This window comes from Dendrobates tinctorius, unplaced genomic scaffold (genome assembly GCF_039654945.1).
Source record: "Dendrobates tinctorius isolate UK_male_01 unplaced genomic scaffold, ASM3965494v1 ptg000035l, whole genome shotgun sequence".
NCBI lineage: Eukaryota > Metazoa > Chordata > Amphibia > Anura > Dendrobatidae > Dendrobates > Dendrobates tinctorius.
This window is the reverse complement of record NW_027361703.1, coordinates 59,111,158-59,126,780: the sequence shown is the minus strand read 5'-3', so window position 1 is coordinate 59,126,780 and position 15,623 is coordinate 59,111,158. Positions and strand designations below refer to the sequence as shown.

The 15,623-nt window shown below is 45.3% G+C and overlaps 1 long non-coding RNA gene across 1 annotated transcript in view; it reads right to left on the bottom strand.

Annotated features, from left to right (window-relative positions):
* Positions 1-14,192, bottom strand: part of LOC141087838 (uncharacterized) — a 42,759-nt gene extending 28,567 nt beyond the window's left edge. The window contains exon 1 of the long non-coding RNA XR_012231742.1: positions 14,032-14,192. This is a non-coding gene — a long non-coding RNA (uncharacterized lncRNA). The remainder of the gene's footprint in view (positions 1-14,031) is intronic.
* Between the last annotated feature and the right edge of the window lie 1,431 nt (positions 14,193-15,623).

The following is a 15,623-nucleotide window of genomic DNA, read 5'->3' as shown; positions in this document are numbered from 1 at the left end:
AGGTTTTGTGTTGGGGTTAGGTTTGTGGTTAGGGTTGGGATTAGGGATAGGGGTGTGTTAGGGTTGGAGTTAGAATTGTGGGGTTTCCACTGTGTAGGCACATCAGGGGGTCTACAAACGCGACATGGCGCCACCATTGATTTCAGCCAATTTTGCATTCATAAAGTCAAACGGTGCTCCCTCCCTTCCGAGCCCTGACATGTGTCCAAACAGTAGTTTACCCCAACATATGGGGCATCAGTGTTCTCCGGACAAATTGCACAACAACCTTGGGGGTCTAATTTCTACTGTTTTCCTTGGGAAAACAAAAAATTGGGGGCTAAAAAATCATTTGTGTGTGTAAAAAAATGATTTTTTATTTTCATGGCTCTGTGTTATAAACTTCTGTGAAGCACTTAGGGGTTCAAAATGCTCACCACACATCTAGATAAGCTCCTTGAGGGGTCTAGTTTCAAAATGGGGTCAATTGTGGGTTTTTTTACTGTTTAGGCACATCAGGGGCTCTGTAAACACAACATGACTCCCACAGACCATTCCATCAAAGTCTGTATTTCAAAATGTCAATACTTCCCTTCCCAGCCCCGACGTGTGCCCTAACAGTGGTTCCCCCCCACATATGGGGTACCAGCGTACTCAGGACAACCTGGACAACAACTTTTGGGGTCCAATTTCTCCTGTTAACCATGTGAAAATAAAAAATAGTGGGCTAAAAAATCATTTTTGTGGAAAAAATATGATTTTTTATTTTCACGGCTCTATGTTATAAACTTCAGTGAAGCACTTGGGGGTTCAAAGTGCTCACCACACATTTAGATAAGTTCCCTAAGGGGTCTAGTTTCCAAAATGGTGTCACTTGTGGGGGGGTTTCACTGTTTAGGCACATCAGGGGCTCTCCAAACGCGACATGGCGTCCAATCTGAATTCCATCTAATTCTGCATTGAAAAAAGTCAAACGGCGCTCCTTTCATTCTTAGCTCTGCCCAAACAGTGGTTTATCCCCACATATGGGGTATCGGCATACTCAGGACAAATTGCACAACAAATTTTGTGGTTCATTTTCTCTTTTTACACTTGTGAAAATAAAAAAAATTGGTTCTGAAGTAAAATATTTGTAAAAAAAAAAATGTTAAATTCCTTCCTTCCACATTGCTTTAGTTCCTGTGAAGCATGTAAAGGGTTAATAAACTCCTTAAATGTGGTTTTCAGCACCTTGAGGGGTGCAGTTTTTAGAATTGTGTCACTTTTGGGTATTTTCTGTCATATTGACCCCTCAAAGTGACTTCAAATGTGTTGTGGTCCCTAAAAAAATGGTTTTGTAAATTTTGTTGTAAAAATGGAAATCGCTGGTCAACTTTTAACCCTTATGACTTTATAACAAAAAAAAGTTATTTCCAAAATTGTGATGGTGTAAAGTAGACATGTGGGAAATGTTATTTATTAGGTATCTTGTGTGACATATCTGATTTAAGGGCATAAAAATTAAAAGTTTGAAAATTGCAATATTTAAATTTTTTTTTCCATATTTCCGTCTTTTTCATAAATAAACGCAAGTCATATCGAAGAAATTTTACCACTAACATGTACAATATGTTACGAAAAAGCAATCTCAGTATCAGCATGAACAGTTAAAGTATTTCAGAGTTAGGCCGGGATCACACTAACCGACGCAAAATATGGTCAGTATTTTACATGCGTAATACGGATGAATGTCCCCTAAATAGTGCTCCGTATGTCATCTGTAATCAAGGTGTGGTCGCGTATTTTGCGCATCTAAGCATCCGTATGCAATCCGTATGGCGAGATTTTCTCGCCGCCTTGCAAAGTGGACATATATTCGAGCCCTATGACAGGGTTTGTAACAGAAACCAAAGAATAGATATAGACACATAGAACACATAGAATGCATATATATATGTGTATTCTATATGTATATATCTATTCTTTCGTTTCTTTATTAAACCTGTCAGTGTGAGTTTACTGTATAGCGCACTGAATTGCCGGCTTCTATAAAAGACACCGGGTGCGTATTTCTCGCAAGTCACATGTGTGGTCCGTGTGTAATCTGTATTTTTTGCGCACCCATAGACTTGCATTGGCGTATTACGGGCGTGGTACGCTGACAATCGCAGCATGCTGCGATTGGCACGGAGCGTAGGATACGGATGAGAAATATACGGCTGGTGCGAGGGACCCCATAGAGAATCATTTGTCCGTGTCTAATGCGTGCTTTTAGCGCCTCTCACTCGGCCGTATTCCTCGCCAGTGTGACCCCGGCCTTATAATCTGTCTCTCTCCCCCAGTGATCCATTCCCAGTACCACCTAACAAATCTGCACAGCAAAACCGCATTAAAATCCGCAAGAAATCCGCATCAATTACGGATGAAATCCATAAGCGTTTTTCCCTGCGTTTTCTGTCAAGTGGTGCAGATTCTCTGCAGAAAATTACGCAGGCTAATCTGCAATGTGTGCACATACCTATAGTTCCAGAAAAATGAATGGAATTTTTGAAATCTCATGCCCTCTGTGCCTTTTTTATGCACTATATATTTGAAATATGAAACATGTCCGTTTCTTTTGCGGGTGCGCTGACTTTTATGCACGGATTTTCCCCCTTAGGCTGTGGTCACACTTGCAAGTGTGATGCGAGAAACTTGTGCGAGTCTCTCGCATCAATTCTTGGCACTGCCGCTGGCACTCGGGACCAGAGTGTGCGGCTGCATGTATTTCTATGCAACCGCACACTCGATTCCCGAGTGCGGGCAGCAGCGCCGAGTATTAATGCGAGAGACTTGCGCACGTTTCTTGTATCACCCTCGCAAGTCTGACCCTGGCCTTAGAAATGCATTTGATGCAGAAAAATTGCAGGTAAAACCAACATGTAATCCACAAATGACTGCATCAATAACGTTTTGTCAAAGCCAAATACAAGGAAGTATGAAAAACAAAGCAGCTTTATTTAAAACATGACAGACCAAAAAGAGACAAAAAAAGCATCATCACAAATGCGATAAAAACACAAGTAAAAAACTGCAATGAATAATTTCAAGTCACCTAATTGGTGCAGAAATGCTGCAGAAAAACTCACTGAGTACTCCTCATGTTAACACAGCCTTAGGGTATGTACACACGTTGCGGATTGCTGTGCGGAATTTTCTGCTCGGAATCTGCATCTCTTGGCAGTATCCCCAGGTCAAAATCCACGCTTTTTTTATGCGGATTTCATGCGGATTTGGTATGTGTTTTTACACCTGCGGATTGCTATAATGGAATGGGTGTAAAAACGCTGCAGAATCCGCACAAAGAATTGACATGCTGTGGAAAAATAAAACGCTGGGTTTCCGTGTGGATTTTTCCGCAGCATGTACACAGTAAATTTTTTTTCCCATAGAATAACATTGTACTGTAAATCACTTGTGGATCTGCAGCGATTCCGCAGCAGCAAATCCGCAGGGCGTGCACATACCCTTAAAGTCCATTTAATGTGTCCACTTGTTTCTTTCTGTGTTAGTATTTATAGGCAGCTTCTTGGTGTTTTCAGCTGATAAATTAATGGCAACTTTAAAAGAAAAAAAAATTGGCATTTTTTTGCACAAACACTCCAGTTCACCTGTATGGAGTGATTTTATCATTTTTTGCAAATCTGACAACATTCTAGCTGAATATACAACCCTAAAAAAAAATTAACAAGAGTAAAGAGTATTTTTGATTTTGTGCTAAATAAAAGAAAAACCTGCAAATGGTCTGTTAGCCATTTTCTTCTTTAGGCCGGGGTCACACTTGCAAGTAACTCGCATGAGTCTCGCATCTCAATACCCGGCATTGCCGCTGGCACTCGGGACCGGAGTACTCAGCTGCATAGAAATACATGCAGCTGAGCGCACAGGTCCGAGTGCCGGAGGCAGTGCCAGGTATTGAGATGCGAGACTCATGCGAGTTACTTGCAAGTGTGACACCGGCCTTACAATGCTATACATGGTCATACAGTAAGCCACAAGTAGATCATTGACAGCTTGTTTTATCAGGGCTCTCGTCTCGTGCATTTCTTCATGGATTTCTACTGTATTTGCACCCGTTTGTCGTGTAATAAACACTTCTGTAATAATTAGCACTGTTTACACAAAGAATACTAATTGCAATCAGGATGAACAAACATCTTCAGCATTTTCAATTGTGCTGAGCTACATTTATTATTGCTATGGCTCAGTACCCTAGTGCACTAGTTATTCCTTAAATTAACTTTTGAATGTTGGCTTGAAAAAGGATACTATATCCGAAACGTCGCCACACCATTGGGCAATAAAGTCCACTTTTTTTTCATTTTTTTGTGCTGTTTTTCTTTTTTTTCATTATATTTATATAGATGGTGGCCCAATTCTAACGCATCAGGTATTCTAGCATATGTATGTAGTTTATTTATGAAGATTTAAGATGCGGGATTTCCTTTACAAACACAGAAACAGACAGAATTAGACGATTATATACTAGATATTTATGCAGACTTTTTACATTTTTTCTACAATTCTTGTTTTTGGCAACATTTTCTGGCTTATCTGATTCCAATGGCACCGGAGTGGTTGCTATGGTTACGCTGGTCAGCTGTTATGATCTATTGCTTGTCCCAGTGAGAAACTATTTTCTGAGGTATTAAAACCTCTTTTTATTTACATTTCTCAGTTTTTATGTCATTTATGAGAAACTCTCCTCTCACCTGAGGATATAACTGCATGGGACATTGGTCGTCATGGTATCGCAGCTCCTACCTACAAATAGCGTTTTTTCATCTATGTAATTTTGCTTCAGGATGTCTACATACACCTTCTTTAGGGTTGCCCCGTGCCAACCGGGAGGTTTTTGCCCTTTTTTGTGTATGCTATCACTGGGCACATCACTGCTAAAGGTCCTGTCACTCAGCGCTGTGGGCGCCATCTTTTTTCCTATTGCTGACGTCACCGTTATCCAGTGTATGGGCGGTGTAGAAAATTGCTTTTGAAAGGCTTCTGGGATCAACTTTGGGATTGCCCCTTGCAGACCTGGGGGGCTGGACCCTCATCTGACCTTGCTTTCCCTGGGCACACTGCTGGTGAAGGTTCCGTCTCTGCCTGCTGCATGCGCCATCTTCCTCCTCTGAGGTGACGTCACCGCTACCCGGTGTTCGGGCGGTGTGGAGATATCCTTCTGAATAGCATCTGCATCCTGCCTTAGGCTTGCCCCTTGCCGACCGGGGGATTTTCGCCCTCCTCTGATCAAGTTAAGGCACATCATTGGTGAAGTTCCTGTGGAGGATTGCTGCGGGTGCCATCTGTAGTGAAACCTACACCAGGGGGAGCTGGTGAGGGAAGAGAGGTTATACACTAAGAGCAGCAACCCTGAGCAACAGCACAGGTACCACAGGTAACGAGAGAGAATAGTCAGACGAACCGAGTCAGAAACTAGCAGGAGCAGACGTACCAGAAGGAGCAGCAATACACGTAGTCAAAATACCAAAGCCGAGAGTCAGAAAGCCAGAACATGAGCACGGCGTCCAAAACGTGAGACGAAATACGTGGTCGGGGTACAAGCCAGGGAGTCAGATGCCAGAGAGGGAACGTAACAGCAGAGCCGAATACCAAGAGACGGGGTGAGAAATCAGTCCGGGTCATACACGTGAATATAAGTCAAAGGCAGGAGGATCACCAGGGTACAAGGGTCAGCGGCTCTAAACTGCAAGCATGAGCTATCACTAACACTGGTCAGCAGGCTGTGAGGGATTGAAATAGCCCAGCTAGCTCCAGAACGAGGCTGAGGAGATTAACCCCCGCATGACCAGTCCGGAGTGAAGACAGCAGAAGATAAACTCCGGACTGGACCATGACAGTACCCCCCTCTCAATGGGGGGCCACTGGACCCCCAGGCTTCCCTGGATGACGAGCGTGAAAGGCCCAGACCAACCGATCCACATTGACCGAACGCGTCGGCACCCATGACCGATCCTCAGGACCGTATCCTTTCCAATGGACCAAGTACTGAAGTGAACGACGGAGCATACGAGAATCCACCACCTGTTCCACCTCGTACTCGGTCTGCCCATCTACCATAACAGGTGGCGGGTGCGAGGGAGACTCGTCAGAGGAAGGCACCGACGGCTTCAGAAGCGCTTTATGGAACACATTAGGAATCCGTAATGACGGAGGCAACCGCAGGCGAAAGACCACAGGATTAATCACATCTAAAATCTCATACGGACCAATAAACTTGGGACCCAACTTAGCAGAGGGAATTCTCAGCCTTATGTTTTTGGTGGATAACCATACCTTATCCCCCACCTGATAAGTCGGTCCCACCGAGCGTCGATTATCTGCAAAAAACTTATATTTGCCCTGAGCCTCCCCAATGTTTCTCTGAACTTCCCTCCAAACCTCCTCCAACCGCAAAAAGGCTGAATCAGCCCCTGGACACTCCGAATCTAGTCTGGAGAATTCACCAAAATGAGGGTGAAACCCATAGTTGCAAAAGAAAGGAGAAGTAGCAGTAGACTGATTGACACGATTATTGAAGGCGAATTCCGCCATAGGTATCACAGAGCACCAATCATCCTGTCTGGATGTGACAAGACATCGCAGGATCTGCTCGAAAGACTGATTGGTCCTTTCAGTCTGACCATTGGTCTCGGGATGGTAGGCCGATGAAAAGGTCAGACTGATGCCCAGCCTTTTACAAAAAGCTCTCCAGAATTTTGACACAAATTGCACCCCTCTATCAGACACCACACTGACAGGCACACCATGCAACCGAATCACATGCTCAATGAATAGCTTAGATAGAGTCTCAGCATTAGGAAGGCCCGTTAAGGGTACAAAATGTGCTTGCTTACTGAACCTATCCACAACTACCCAGATCACGGTTTTGCCATTAGAGGGTGGGAGATCGGTGATAAAATCCATGGACAGGTGAGTCCACGGTCTATCCGGAATTGGCAGTGGCACCAATTCCCCGGCCGGCCGGTTGTGGGAGGCTTTAGCGCGGGCACAAGTTTCACAGGAGGACACAAAACTAGTGACGTCAGAAGTCAACGAGGGCCACCAGAACAGCCTAGTGATGGCTTTACGAGTGGCCGAGATTCCTGGATGCCCGCTCCGAGCTGAGTCGTGGAACTCCCGAAAAACCCTTAACCGATACTGGACAGGCACAAAGAGCTTATTTTCAGGTATGGACGGGGGAGCAAGAGATTGGGCCTCACGAATCTCCTGCTCCAATCTCTGGGACACCAAAGCCACCACCACCCCGCACTGAAGAATGGAGGAAGGAGGCTCCGGAGGCGATACCGGATCTAGGCTGCGAGACAAGGCATCCGCCTTCACATTCTTGGAACCTGGTCTGAAAGTGATGGAAAACTGAAATCGGGAAAAAAAAAGTGACCACCTTGCCTGTCTCGGAGTCAGACGTTTGGCGGATTCGATGTAAGACAGATTCTTGTGATCTGTAATGACAGTGATACGATGGACAGCCCCCTCCAAAAAATGCCTCCATTCTTCAAAAGCCAATTTAATGGCCAACAACTCTCGGTTACCCACATCATAATTCCTTTCAGCAGAGGAAATTTTTTTAGAAAAGAAGGCACAGGGTCTTAAGTTAGTTAATGTGGTGGGCCCCTGGGACAACACAGCCCCCACTCCCACCTCAGAGGCATCCACTTCTACGATGAATGGTTTAGACAAGTCAGGTTGCACCAGTACCGGAGCAGTCATGAAACGTTCTTTTAACAAAGAAAACGCCGCCACAGCTGGAGCTGACCAGTTTTTAAGATCCGCTCCCTTTTGGGTGAGATCAGTGAGGGGTTTGACCACTTGAGAGAACCCCTTGATGAATTTTCTGTAATAATTGGCGAAACCCAGAAATCGCTGAAGACCCTTGAGATCTCTGGGTTGCACCCAATCCACAATGGCCTGTACCTTCCTAGGGTCCATACGAAACCCCTCAGCGGACAGGATGACCCCTAGAAAGGACACTTCTTGAGTAAAAAATGAACACTTCTCCAATTTGGCAAAGAGTGAGTTCTCCCTGAGCCTCTGGAGAACCACATGAAGATGACCCATATGACTTTGTCTATCAGAAGAATATATAAGTATATCGTCAAGATAAACAACTACAAAACGTCCAATAAAATCAGAAAAAACATGGTTAATGAAATTCTGGAATACCGCTGGTGCGGTAGTCAAACCGAAGGGCATAACCAAATTTTCAAACAGACCCTCAGAGGTGAGAAACGCAGTTTTCCATTCATCCCCCTCCCGCATACGGATGAGATTGTATGCTCCCCTGAGGTCCAACTTAGAGAACCACCTGGCCCCCGACAATTGATTGTACAAATCAGGTATCAGTGGGAGAGGGTAAGCGTTTCTTATGGTTATTTTATTCAGTTCTCGAAAATCGAGGCATGGGCGTAAACCACCATCCTTCTTTTTTACAAAAAAGAACCCCGCTGCCACGGGAGAGACCGATGGCCGTATATGCCCTTTACGGAGGCTCTCAGAGATATACTCCTTCATAGCAGCCCGCTCAGGGCCGGAGAGATTGTACAGCCGGGCTTTGGGCAATTTGGCACCGGGAACAAGATCCACGGCACAATCGAATGGGCGGTGTGGTGGTAGAACCTCAGCCTCCTTTTCGGAGAACACATCCTTAAAACCCTTTAGGTTCTCCGGAATACCCTCCAGGTTGACGGATGACATGGACACAGTAGCAAGACAATTTTCAGAACACCCAGGTCCCCATTTAACAATATCCCGGGACCCCCAGTCAATAACTGGGTTATGCCGTTGCAACCAGAGAAACCCTAACACCAGGCCAGCAGGGAGGTTATCCAAAACAAAGCATGACATGCGCTCCTGGTGTAGGGCCCCCACCCTGAGGGTAAATTCTTTAGAACTGAAATGGAGACCATCCTTAGTGAGAGGTGTAGAATCAATAGCCACAATTTTTAAGGGAGTCCCCAACCTAACTGTCCCTAATCTACAGCGAGCCACCAGCTTAGAGTCAATCAGGTTCAGGGATGACCCACAGTCTACAAAAGCCGAAGTATGGAAAAAGCCGTTCTCAACACCAAGTTCCACCTTTAGCAGTACTCTTGAAAAGGAAGAAAAAGGTACCTGAGAGTCAGGGTGACCACCACGATTATCACCCAGACTCAGCCGCTTGGTAGTCGGAGGACAGGAGGGGCAGTCTTTTTTCCAATGTCCGGGATCTCCGCAGTAAAAACACAATTTTCCATCACGTCGCCGTCTCCTCTCTTCTCCTGGGGGTTGGTGGTTCCCACCTCCATAGGTTCAGATGGAGGCAAAACATCAGGGTTAGCAGGGAAAAACGGAAACCCTCGCTGAGTAACACCTCTCTCCCGCAGTCTCTGATCCATACGGATAGCCTGACTCATAGCCTCCTCCAATGAACTGGGAGGTGGATGGAGAGCCAGAGCGTCCTTCGAGCAATCCGGCAGTCCCTTCCTGAACAGACATCTCAGTGCAGAGTCGTCCCAGGACACCTCAGTGGACCATCGACGGAATTCGGAGCTGTACCATTCGACTGAGTGCTTCCCTTGCCCCAGACCCAAAATAGTGTCCTCTGCCACCCTAACACAGTCCGGTTCGTCATAGATAAGTCCTAGGGCCTCAAAGAACCAATCTACCGACATCCGTTCAGGGGCAGTAGGGGGCAACGAAAAAGCCCAGGATTGGGGACCCTCCCTAAGTAAGGAGATAACAATCCCCACCCGCTGAGTCTCATCCCCAGACGATCGGGGTCTAAGAGAAAACCATAATTTACAACTCTCCTTGAATATATGAAATTTATCTTTTCGCCAGAAAATGTGTCAGGGAGTTTAACTGAGGGTTCAGGAGAGTGCAAAATAACATCTACAGAGTCACCTGGTGGACAAACAATATGAGAGGTGTTTCCCTGCATGGTCTTAATAGTCTCAGTCAGTTCTCTCTGTAAGTGGGTCTGAGACCTGACAAGGGACTGATGATTCACAGAAAAGTCCTGCGCCATCTGCGTCAAACTGGACACTTGATCTGCCAAGTTATGCAGCAGATCCATGTCCAAAGGAAAAAAAAATGCAAAATCCCGTTTAAATGTGAGGTTTAGTGATAATGTAGTGAAACCTCCACCAGGGGGAGCTGGTGAGGGAAGAGAGGTTATACACTAAGAGCAGCAACCCTGAGCAACAGCACAGGTGCCACAGGTAACGAGAGAGAATAGTCAGACGAACCGAGTCAGAAACTAGCAGGAGCAGACGTACCAGAAGGAGCAGCAATACACGTAGTCAAAATACCAAAGCCGAGAGTCAGAAAGCCAGAACATGAGCACGGGGTCCAAAACGTGAGATGAAATACGTGGTCGGGGTACAAGCCAGGGAGTCAGATGCCAGAGAGGGAGCGTAACAGCAGAGGCGAATACCAAGAGACGGGGTCAGAAATCAGTCCGGGTCATACACGTGAATATCAGTCAAAGGCAGGAGGATCACCAGGGTACAAGGGTCAGCGGCTCTAAACTGCAAGCTTGAGCTATCACTAACACTGGTCAGCAGGCTGTGAGGGATTGAAATAGCCCAGCTAGCTCCAGAATGAGGCTGAGGAGATTAACCCCTGCATGACCAGTCCAGAGTGAAGACAGCAGAAGATAAACTCCGGACTGGACCATGACACCATCTTCCTCCACCTTCAGTGACGTCAGCGCTACCAGCGGTATCTGGGTTGGTGATCAAATTATCTTGGATCTTCCTCTGTCACCTTCCTTGGGGATGCCCCTCATGGACTGAGGGGTCTGCAATCTATTTTGTGAAAAATGAGGATGAATGAACTCATGGAGATCAACATCCAACACTGCGGAGACACCATCACATGTTTCTCAACGCAGTGATTCTAGAGCAATGCCCCCATCCCTTATGGGAAATATGCAAAAACATGCAAAACACAAGCCGCAGAGAGACCATCACATGTTACTCAACGCAAGCAATGACTAGCCAGGTCTTTCCCCGGGAAGGAACAACCACGGGAAGGGCAGTCTCCAATGAAGGAAACCACCTATGCCAAAACATGGTATCCATCCACAGACAGCTGTTTCGGGGTATTGCCCCTCATCAGTGTGGAGTAGGAAACTGGCTAGTAGGAGCAATGCCTAGTAGAAGACTGTGAAAAATGAGGATGAATGAACTCATGGCGATCAACATCCAACACTGCGGAGACACCATCACATGTTTCTCAACGCAGTGATTCTAGAGCAATGCCCCCATCCCTTATGGGAAATATGCAAAAACATGCAAAACACAAGCCGCGGAGACACCATCACATGTTTCTCAACGCAAGCAATGACTAGCCAGGTCTTTCCCCGGGAAGGAGCAACCACGGGAAGGGCAGTCTCCAATGAAGGAAACCACCTATGCCAAAACATGGTATCCATCCACAGACATCTGTTTCGGGATATTGCCCCTCATCAGTGTGGAGTAGGAAACTGGCCAGTGGGAACAATGCCTAGTAGAAGACTGTGAAAAATGAGGATGAATGAACTCATGGAGATCAACATCCAACACTGCGGAGACACCATCACATGTTTCTCAACGCAAGCAATGACTAGCCAGGTCTTTCCCCGGGAAGGAACAACCACAGGAAGGGCAGTCTCCAATGAAGGAAACCACGTATGCCAAAACATGGTATCCATCCACAGACAGCTGTTTCAGGGTATTGCCCTCATCAGTGTGGTGTAGGAAACTGGCTAGTAGGAGCAATGCCGAATGTCTGTGGATGGATACCATGTTTTGGCATATGTGGTTTCCTTCATTGGAGATTGCCCTTCCTGTGGTTGTTCCTTCCCGGGGAAAGACCTGGCTAGTCATTGCTTGCGTTGAGAAACATGTGATGGTGTCTGCGCGGCTTGTGTTTTGCATGTTTTTGCATATTTCCCATAAGGGATGGGGGCATTGCTCTAGAATCACTGCGTTGAGAAACATGAGATGGTGTCTCCGCAGTGTTGGATGTTGATCTCCATGAGTTCATTCATCCTCATTTTTCACGGTCTTTTACTAGGCATTGCTCCTACTAGCCAGTTTCCTACTCCACACTGATGAGGGGCAATATCCCGAAACAGCTGTCTGTGGATGGGTACCGTGTTTTGGCATAGGTGGTTTCCTTCATTGGAGACTGCCCTTCCCGTGGTTGTTCCTTCCCGGGGAAAGACCTGGCTAGTCATTGCTTGCGTTGAGAAACATGTGATGGTGTCTCCGCGGCTTGTGTTTTGCATGTTTTTGCAATCTATTTTGGACTTTTTTTTTACCGGGCACACTGCCCTAGAAGATCTTGCTGCAGACCGCTGTCTCCTCCTGCTTCTCCTCCCAGGCTGGTGACATCATCGCTGCGGACCAATCAGCGACGCGGGATTTCCGTTACAGACAGACAGGCAGAACTAGATGATTATATAGTAGATATATATATATATACTATATGGTGGCCGATTCTAACGCATCGGGTATTCTAGAATATGGCCAGTGGGAGACCGACGTTCAAAAGATGGTCCAGGACGATCCACTACGATCGGCGATCTCACAGCGGGGGCCTGGTTGCTGCTGCGTGTCATACTGAGGCTAAGTACCCACGTTGCAGAAATGCTGCAGAAATTTCTGCAGCATTTCTGCAACTCCCGCCGTGGGAAAACGCATGTGAATTCTCATGCGTTTTCCCGCTGAAAACATGCATTTTTCACGCGATTTTTACGTACGGAATTCAAGCGCATTCCAAGCGATTTGAAGCATCGCTTGGAATGTGATTGACAGGTTGGTCACACTTGTCAAGCATAGTGTTTGACAATTGTGATCAACTTCGTACTATTGATGCTGCCTATGCAGCATCAGTAGTAAAAGATAGAATGTAAAAAATAATTAAAAAAAATAAAAAAAAAAGGTTGTTCTTACCTTCCGACGGCCCCCAATCTCCTCTCCACGCTCCTGGCATCTTCCGGTCCCAGTAATGCTTAGCGTGAAGGACCAGAGATGACATCACTCTCACGAGAGAGCGACGTCATCAGCGATCTTTCGTACAAAGCATTACTGGGACCCGAAGATGCCGGGCACGTGGTGAGAGGAGGGAAAGAGTCCGGGGGCCGTCGGAAGGTGAGTATACCACTATTTTTTATTTTAATTCTATTTTTTACATATTTATGGTACCCAGGGCCTGGAGGACAGTCTCCCCTCCTCCAGACCCTGGGTATCGGCTAGCGCCGGTCATCTTCCGGCTGCATTGCCGCTGACCTCAGTGCGACAGGAGATGACCCGCGGCAACCGTTGGGAGATCAGCGGCTAGCGCCGCAGATCTCCCGACGGTAGCGGTGGCGTGCATTGTTCGAATTCCGCGCCAAATCGCAGCCGGACTGCGCCTGTCGCTGATTGGTCGCGACCGTCCGTGACCAATCAGCGACGCGGGATTTCTGTTACAGACAGAATTAGACGATTATTTAGTAGGAGATATATATATATATATATATATACTGTATATATAGCACATAGGCTATTGATTTGTACAAAGAGCTGTAACAGGTTGTTAAAAAGGGCCTAAGTGTCCTTACACTACCACCCAACATTCTTTATGCCCATTGATTTCTAATACAAGCAGGAAGCAGACATATGCACAGGGAATAGAGTCTAGAAAAATAGTGGGAACATGTTGTAATTTTGCTGGCTGCAATAAATAATAATTAATAGGAATTATTGTTTGCAATGCATTAAAAAGATATTCTCTTGTTCAGATATTTATCCATACGGCTGGATACAAAATTATTAATTGCATCAAAGTCTCAACGATTTAGGATTGTTCCACCAAACTAGAAGGTGTCTGCATAGACATCTCCTTAACTGTATAGCGTGATGTAACCTTTATAATCACTGTTGCATTTTTTTTCTTGTACATAACTATATAGTTGATGCAGGGATATTACAATATGCAGCGGTTCCTACACATAATGACAGGCTGATATTGTGCGTGCTCTGCACAGCAGTAATGGGGTCTTCTTACCGTCTTGAGGAGTTCATCTTGACTCTCTCCAGGATGTGACAGCTTATTTGTCCGAAGAGTCACTTTCGATGACTGAAGCGTATGTGCCTTATTTGATTGAGCATCTGTGTCCTTGCTGGTGTTTAGTCAGTCATGGATTATTTCCAGACTAGAGTCCTTCCTTTGTCTATTCCTCCATCTGCTCTAACTTTCTCTGTTCTTTGCACTCTATAAACACATCCTCCTATTCCTTAGGACACTCCCAACAAAAACTGCTGGCTGGATGAGGTGCCCATTATGGTATGACTGATGTCAGATATGTCCAAGAAATGATTTCAGCATCAACGTAGTTCTACCATTTTAAGAAAAATCGTACATTGATATATTGCAATTGGTGTTCTCAGTGGAGGGGGCAGTAAACCATCTAGACTAAATAAGGGGGGAAATTAAATAAGAAAATAATTACATACCCACTTAAAGGGGTTGGGTGAAAACAATTAATCACCTATACACAGGATAAGTGATAACTTACTGATCAGTGGAAGTTCGACCGCTGGGATCTGCTCCAATTAGCAGAATAGAGTACCTTTATTCACGTTAGAATGGATCGGCAGTGTATATGCTTGATTGCTGCTCCATTCATTCTCTATGTCACTGCTGAGCGTTATGCCCAGATTTTTCTGGCAGTCCCATAGAGAATAAGTGAAGCAGTGGTCAAGCATGTGCACTACATTCTAATGTGGATCATAGTTCAAGGTTGGAGATAAAAATTCAACATTCTGCTGATGCAGGTCTCATATGTCAGAATCCACTGATCAGAAAATTATCATTGATAATGTGGATAGGTAATAACTTGCTTGCACAGGATAACCCATTTAACGGCAGCAGTTAAGGGTACTTATTCCTCAGTGCCATTTTAGAGTTGGGGTTAGGGTAGTGTTAGGGTTTGAGTTACAACTGTTTTTTTTCTTTTTTCAAAAGTAAAAATAAAAAAATGATGACGATATGAGGGCTAGTGTTGAGCACAAGTGCTCACTACTCAAGTTTGCATTGGGTTCTCGGGTATGCATGGAGTATCACGGAACCTCACATTTTTTTGGAGAGTCTAACAGCCATGAAACATTGGGGACAGGAACTCGAGCATGTCACTCAAACACCCCCGATATTTGGTGCATACCCGAGCACCCGATGCAAAGAAAGGTAGCGAGTACTTGCGCTCAACAGTAATAACGACATATTCAAATAACAACCTAATGTCATCAAATATCCCTGGATAAGATTCAAAAAATAGGAATAGAAATGCGGCATTCATCAATATCCTTTGAATTAAAAGTCTACTTAGAAACAACGGACTATGGTCGTTTTACGGACTTGTAGAAGCGTCAGTTGAGATGCAAAAAGACCATAGTCCAATGTTTCTTCTCTCCCCTGCTTTATCCCCTGTTTTTACCTGCTCACCACAAAGAATGGTGTCTGTGTGTGGAATAAAGGACTTTTAATTCAAAGGATATGGGTGAGTGCTGCATTTCTATTCCTATTTTTTAAAAATTTGCTATACTTTGAGCTGGGCACCACCCAGACATATCCTATAAGAAGTTATCCATACTAATATT